Genomic DNA, 7,545 nt, shown 5'->3' on the forward strand with positions numbered 1-7,545 from the left:
TGGTCAGTTCATTTGTGGCAGGAGATCCGCTGCACCCACAGCTGCTTGATATTTGGTCAGTTCTGAATATCTTCAGAGATCATGCAGGAGATGAGCCTTGGTTTGAGAGTGGAGACTTTGAAGTGGGAGTTCTGAGTTTTGGATAATTTTTGTTCCAAAGGAGGTGACAAAATGGTTATTGATCAAGATACTATCAACCTATCTTGTTACTTGAGCGCTGACTCCTTACAGATCTACTAACCTTATGAGGGTCATTTTGAACTCAAGTGGCTTGAAACTCAAGAGTTCAAGTACCCGGTATCCTCTCTTATTTGGCTGCCTGTAATTTGAAGCATTCTTCATTACTGGCATTCAATAATCGGCCCTACTTGGTGGCTCCCCTTTTTTTCTTTATTTATTTGTCTACCATTTACTTTTTTGTTCTCATTGGTAGCTTGCTCTTTCCATTCTGATTTGCATTTGGAGTTGATCTCAAGAAGATTGGGCTCCAACATCAAGGATGTTGCTTTTGGTTTGTGTTCGCTTCCTACAAGTAAGGTGAAGCTTGAGATCTAAGGCGTCAAAGTTTTGATAGAATTCAAGGTGATTCCTGCATTTTATCAATGCCTTAAGTGGCGATTAAAATTATATAAAGTTGTGTTTTTACTATTTGTTAGATATGACTCATATATTATAAAGGAACATATGCTGGAGTGGAGCAGAAGATTCTGTTTAAATCAGGGGGTTTTTTATGTGGGTTGGGGGTTGGGTGAGGGATAATTTAATAATTATATATTGTACCTGAAGTTTACTTTAATATTCTTTATAGAGTTATAAATAATTTTATTTGTAATCCTAGGTTATCATGTTCTCTTTTTCTGAGTTAATGAAAAAGCTGCTGCTATCCACTGAGGACGTAGACATTCTAAATCTTGTCTGTTCTTCTCGATTTTTGCCGATTACTGTTTTTCTGGGCATAGGCGAAGGTTTTGCGGTTTGAGGCTTTCGCAGAGGAAATTGGGAGAAGTTCCTGTGATCCGGGAAGAATGGAGTTCGCGCTTTGGCGAGGGCTTCGGTTTGTGAATCGCGGCATTCTACCCGGAATTCTTCCGCCTGCGACACCAGGGGATTCGCGACCAGCAGAGGGAGTTCGGCGGATTGCGACGTTTTGGCCGGAAAGGTTCGCAGCGGCAGACCAAATCCGCGATACAATTCGCGATTCGACAGCGAAAGGAGTTCGTGGCTTCGGTACAGGTACAGCAGGAGTTCGCGAAAGGCTTGGATCGCGACGCAGAAGGGTTTCGTATCTTCCAGCTACAGGAGAGGTCGCGACGCAGAAGGGTTTCGTGACATTTTCCGATTCGGCGCAGTGGAAGATGCGATTTTTAGGTTCCACGGTTCAGGTACAGCACAGGTGAATTCGATAGAGTAGTTCGGGTTTTCGTTTGCGATCGGAGGGTTTCTTCCGCAGGAGCAGTTCGCATAGGAGGAATTGGAATCTATTTATTTTCTTTGCTGGAGGCCTAAAGGAAAGTTTTTGAAATTCAGTTAATTAAAAGAATTATACAGAGACTTAAAGTTTAATTAATAAAATATTTCAATCTTTTCTTTTCAAAAAAAAATAATTAAGAAATTTTTTTCTTAAATCTTTTTTTTTAAAGAAAGATTCTGAGAAAGTAATTGTAGAAGAATTTGTAGAATAATTTGTTTCAAGAATAATTTCAAATGACAATTTCTGATTCAAAATTCGAGGTTGTGAAGTTTGATAAAACTAGTAACTTCGGATTGTGATAAACAAGAGTAAAAGATATGTTGACTCAACAAGGAATCTTGAAAGTTTTACGGGCAGCAAAACTAAATGTCATGATGGATGAAGATTGAGAAGAATTACAACAAAGAGCGGCAGCAACTATACGTCTATGTCTGACAGATGATGTTATGTATCATATAATGAATCTAAAATCTTTAGGGGGGGTATGAAAGAAATTGAAAATTCAGTTTATGACTAAATCTCTGACGAATAAATTATATCTGAAGCAAAAACTATATGGGATGAAATGCAAGAAGGTTCTGATCTGGCGCAGGATGTTAATGATTTCAATCAAATAATCACAGATTTATTACGATTTGATATGACAATTGAGGATGAAGACCGAACAATGGTTTTGTTGTGTTCACTGTCTTCTTTCTATGAACACCTGGTGACTATTCTTACATATGAGAAAAACTATTAAAGTTGATGAGATTACTGCAGCATTGTTGGCTCACAACCAACGGAAGCAGAAGGGGAAATCTCTCATAGCGATAATTTATATGTGAAGGGTAATCAGGATCATAGAAGAAAAAAAAATGATGGTTCTAAAAGGCGAAATTTCAGATCCAAATTTAAAGGCAAAAAGACAATTCATTGCTACAATTGCAATGAGTCAGGTCATATGAAGAGAGATTGTCCAAAACTCAAGAAGCAGACTGGGGAGAAAGGTGATGGATCATCGAAGTCTGTAAATGTGGTGCAAAGTGACAATTCAGATTGCAGTGATGGCGATATGCTTTCATTATCATCAACTCAGTTCACGGATGCATGAATTCTTGGTTCAGGATGCTCTTATCACATAACACATAACAGAGAGTGTTTTACTTCATACAAGTCAACTAATTCTGGCTCAGTCTATTTGGGTGATGATAGATGCTGCAATATAGTTGGCTACAATATTATTGGTATTTGAGAAGTCAGAATTAAGATGTATAATGACACAGTTAAAATATTATGTGATGTCAGACATATTCCAGATATGAAGAAGAATTTGATTTTCTTGGGAACTTTACATATAAATGGTTTTATTCCTAAGACAGATGAGGATTGTAAAACCATCAGAATTGTTAAGGTTGCACTGACGGTGATGAAGGGAAAGTTAACTGCATGCAATATCTACAAATTGTTGGGGAGTACAGTTGTAGGTGGAGTTCATTCTGTGGAGTCAGATAATGATAATACAAAACTATGACATATATGTCTGGGTTATCTCAGTGAACGTGGGATGACGGAATTGCATAGAAGAAACATGTTGCATGGTGTTAAAAGTTGCAAACTCGATATTCGTAAGTTCTGTGTTCTTGGAAAACATACTAGAGTCAGTTTTTTGATTGGAAAACATAAAACTGAAGGGATTCTTGATTATGTGCATTCTGATGATGGGGCCCTAATAGAGAATCGTCATTGGAAGTATCTCAGTATTTTGTTACCTTTATTGATGATTTCTCCAGGAAAGTTTGGGTATATTTTTTGAAGCAGAAATCTGAAGTCTTCTCTAAATTCAAGCTGTGGAAAGCTAAGGTGGAGAACTAAACTGACAGAAAGATCAAGTATTTGAGACTCGATAATGACACGGAGTACACAGATTTACAGTTTCAGAAGTTCTGTGAGGAGCATGAGATTCAGAGGCATTCTTCAGTGCGCAAGACACCACAACACAATGGCGTGGCAGAAAGGATGAACATGTCCTTAACTGAAAAGGGAAGATATTTGAGACTGAATGCAGAGCTTTCTAAGAGTTTCTGGGCAGAGACTCTGAATATGACATGTTATCTCATCAATAGATCACCTCGTGCATCGTTGGGTGGCAAGGCCGCAGAAGAAATATGGACATGTAATATAGTTAATTTCGATTATTTACAGATTTTTGGTTGTCCTGCTTATGTGCATATACTTGTAGATGAAAGATCAAAACTTGATGCAAAATCCAAGAAATGCATCTTTCTGGGCTATAAGAAATGTGTGAAATGATACAAGTTTTGGGATTCGATTGCAAAGAAGATGGTGATCAGTAGAGATGCAGTTTTTGATGAACAGTTTATGTTACAACAGAATCAAGACATGGTGCAAGGGAACAGTTTCAGTTCAGATGTAGTGTAGATGGATTTAGAGCAACATCCAAAAACAATTGAGAGAGTTGATTGTTTAAATCTAACACCCGGTGATTCAACTCCAGATGATCTGCAGAATTATAATCTAGCCAGAGACAGACAGAGACACACCAATATAAGACCTCCTAGCAGATTGAGTTATGAAGACTTGGTCTCTTATGCACTTTTCATCAGCAGCGATGATCCAACCACTTTTCATGTAGCTATCACTAGCCAGAAGAAAAAGAAATGAATTGGTGCAATGGTTGAGGAGATGAAGTCTTTGCAGAAAAATTGCACATGGGAGCTAGTTCAGCTTCCTGAAGGAAAGAAGACTATTGGGTGCAAGTGGGTGTACAAAAGGAAACCAGCAGTATCAGGAAAATGAGGTGAAAAACTCAAGGCTCGACTGGTAGCAAAGAAATTTTTAGAGCAGAAGGAGATATATTATGATGAAATCTTTTCTCCTGTGGTCAGATATACTTCAATCAGGACAGTGCTTGCATTAGTAGCCATTTGAGATTTGTATTTGGAGCATATGGATGTTAAAACTGCTTTTTTGCATGGTGATCTGGAGGAACATATTTACATGAAGCAACCAGAAGAGTTCACTCAACCTAGACAAAAGCATCTGGTTTGCAAGTTAAAGAAATCGCTGTATGGGTTGAAGTAGTCTCCAAGACAATGCTACAAGTGGTTTGACTCCTACATGATTCAGATTGGCTACAAGAGATGTGAGTATGTGAAGAGCCTTGATGATCGTTCTATTATTTTGTCGTTCTATTATTTTTCTATTAATGTATGTTGATGATATATTGATTGCTGCAAAGAATATGAATGATGTCCGTGGTTTGAAAGTTTTATTGAGCCAGGAATTTGACATGAAAGACTTGGGTCCTACGAAAAAGATTTTTGGAATGGAGATTCATCGAGACAGAGACTCAAGACGATTATGTTTATTTCAACGAGGCAATGTTAAGAAAGTGCTGGATAGGTTTGAGATGAACAAAACAAAGCCTGTAAGCACTCTTTTGGCAAATCATTTTAAGCTTTCTTCAGAATAGTGTCCTAAGACATACAGAAATCGAAGACATGACAAATGTTCCATATGCCAGTGCAGTTGGCTGCTTGATGTATGTAATGATATGTACTCATCCTGATTTGACTCATGATGTTAGTCAAGTCTGCAAATACATGGCTAAACCTAGAAGGTGACATTGGGAAGCAATCAAGTGGATTTTTAGGCATCTGAAGGGTACTGTAGGACATGAAACTATTTTTGATAGGCAGTAGAATGATCATTTAGTTGTGGGGTACGTTGATTCAGGCTATGCTGGTGATTTGGATGACAGACAGTCTACAACTGGGTATTTGTTTACTCTTGGTGGAGGGCCTATATGTTGGAAATCAACAATTCAGTCTATTGTGGCATTATCTACAACTGATGTTGAGTACATGACAGTAGCTGAAGCTGCTAAAGAAGCGTTATGGCTTACTAGGCTAGTAAAGGAACTGGGCATTGAGCAAGGTGGAGTTCAGTTGCATTGTGACAGTTAGTGTGTTATTTATCTAGCTAAAAACCAGGTGTATCATGTGAGAACCAAGCACATTGATGTCAGGTATCACAAGATCTGAGAATTGATTGCTTCTGGTGAGATACTGTTGCAGAATGTTCATACTGATGAAAATACAGCTGATATGTTGACCAAGTCAGTTACTATCAACAAGTTTTTGCATTGCTTGAACGTGTTGAATGTTTGCAGGTGCTAGAGAAGCATGGTGGCCCAACCCACTTCTGGTATGTAAAAGACTCTATGACGTATTTATCCTAAGGGGTTGGATATTCGCTTAGGTGGAGATTTGTTAGATATGACTCATATACCATAAAGGGACAGATGTTGGAACGGAGCGGAGCAGAGCAGAAGATTTTGTCCAAATCAGGGAAGACTTCTTAAAGTCTTCTTATGTGGGTTGGGGGTGCGGTACATGGGTAATTTGGCAATTTCATCTTGTACCCAAGATTTCTTTTTACATATTGTACCCAAGATTTCTTTTACAGCTCTTTTTAGAGTTATAAATAGGTCTGTTTGTAATCCTAGGTTATTTTATTTTGTATCCTGTACTATTTTTCTGGATTAGTGGAAAAGTCGTCGCTCTGCTCCCGAGGACATAAGCATCTTTGCCGAACCTCGTTAAATCTTTGTGTGTTCTTCTGGATTTGTGTCAATTTTATTTTTTTCGCCCTAATTTCTCAACACTGTTATTTTCTTAGAGCATTGAATAACAAATTTTATTGAACTAGAAATAATAATATCAAATGACTTTTAGTTCTAAGCAATTCAAGAGTTTTATTCTTTTTTGTTGATTTGAGATGTAAATGTTGGAAAAAATGAGAGAATTGTTGAGTTTTGGAGCTCGGTCCGACCGTTCCCACTTCTGATCGCGAAACATCGCGACACCGCTCCCGCTCCCGATCGCGCCCAACTCCCATTTTCGTCTGGTGTTGATTCACGAACAGCGCCAACCGCTCCCGCCTTCCTCTGTCGCGAAACCAAGCATCCCTTAGCTCATGTGTGGTTCGAGCAATTCCGGGTGGGGCATGTGTGGTTCGAGCTTCAAGGCTTTTTCTTCGGCAGTTTTTGGCGTTGGTGCGCAGTAGAAGGTAGAAGAAGAAGAAAGGTATCGCACGGCTGCCCTTCAATTTCTACGACACAGCCTTTTTTGTGTTCTTCTTCGGGCTTCCTCGGGACAGAGGAAGATAAATGCAAGCAGTAGTTCCTTGCGGTAGAAGGAAGAAGAAAGAAGAAGAAGAAGATTGTTCTCCCTTGACTTCTTCTTGGCGGCTTGTGGCAGAAGAGAATTTGGGTTTATTTCTCTTGTAAGTTTATTTTTTTCGGTGTATATTGGTGTAAAGTTTTCTTCGGTGTATCTTGGTGTAAAGTTTTCTTCGGTGTATCTCGATATAGAGAGAGAAGAACAAAAAGAGAGAAGACAGAGAGCAACGAAGAGTGAGAGATTCCTCTTGTAAGTCGAGGTGATTGACTGGTGTAAATTCCTCTAGTACGTTACTATTTTCTGGTGTGAATTTTATCGTTTTATTTATTCGCTTTCTCGTCTATTCTTCTATTTTATTTCGATATATTTCAGCACCTGAATGATTTAAATACTATCAAAAATCAATTATCGACTGTTAAAATTGATTTTGATGATGAGATACGTGCACTGATATTAATGACATCATTGTTAAATAGTTGGGAAGCCACGAGTATGACAGTTAACAGTTCTGCAGTTAAATCTAAATTGAAATGTGATGATATTCGTGATTTGATTTTGGCTGAGGAAGTGCGCATGAAAGATTCTGGAGTGATCACAGGTACCAGTTCGGCGCTGAATGTTTATTTCAGATGGAGATGACATGATAAAAACTCAAATAGAGGGAGATTAAAATCAAAGTCTGGTCAGCAGACAACCTGCTGGAATTGTGGCAAGGCTGGCCACATAAAGAGGAACTGTAGAAATCCCAAGAAGATTGAGAATGATAGCGCAAATATGATATCTGAAGAAGTACAAGATGCATTATTTCTGACAGTTCGTAGTTCTGTTAAAGATGAAAGTGAAGAGGAGAGTGGGTCCGAGGCACCCATTCCTATTGTTCCACAGCCA

The 7,545-nt window shown here is 38.6% G+C and overlaps 1 long non-coding RNA gene across 1 annotated transcript in view; it reads left to right on the forward strand.

The window, feature by feature from the left end:
• The first annotated feature begins 433 nt into the window (after positions 1-433).
• The window catches only part of LOC110029593, a 15,229-nt gene continuing 8,117 nt past the window's right edge, over positions 434-7,545 (forward strand). Inside the window, exon 1 of the long non-coding RNA XR_002294558.1 lies at positions 434-582. This is a non-coding gene — a long non-coding RNA (uncharacterized LOC110029593). The remainder of the gene's footprint in view (positions 583-7,545) is intronic.

The sequence above is a fragment of the Phalaenopsis equestris genome, unplaced genomic scaffold (genome assembly GCF_001263595.1).
Source record: "Phalaenopsis equestris unplaced genomic scaffold, ASM126359v1 Scaffold000597, whole genome shotgun sequence".
Lineage (NCBI taxonomy): Eukaryota > Viridiplantae > Streptophyta > Magnoliopsida > Asparagales > Orchidaceae > Phalaenopsis > Phalaenopsis equestris.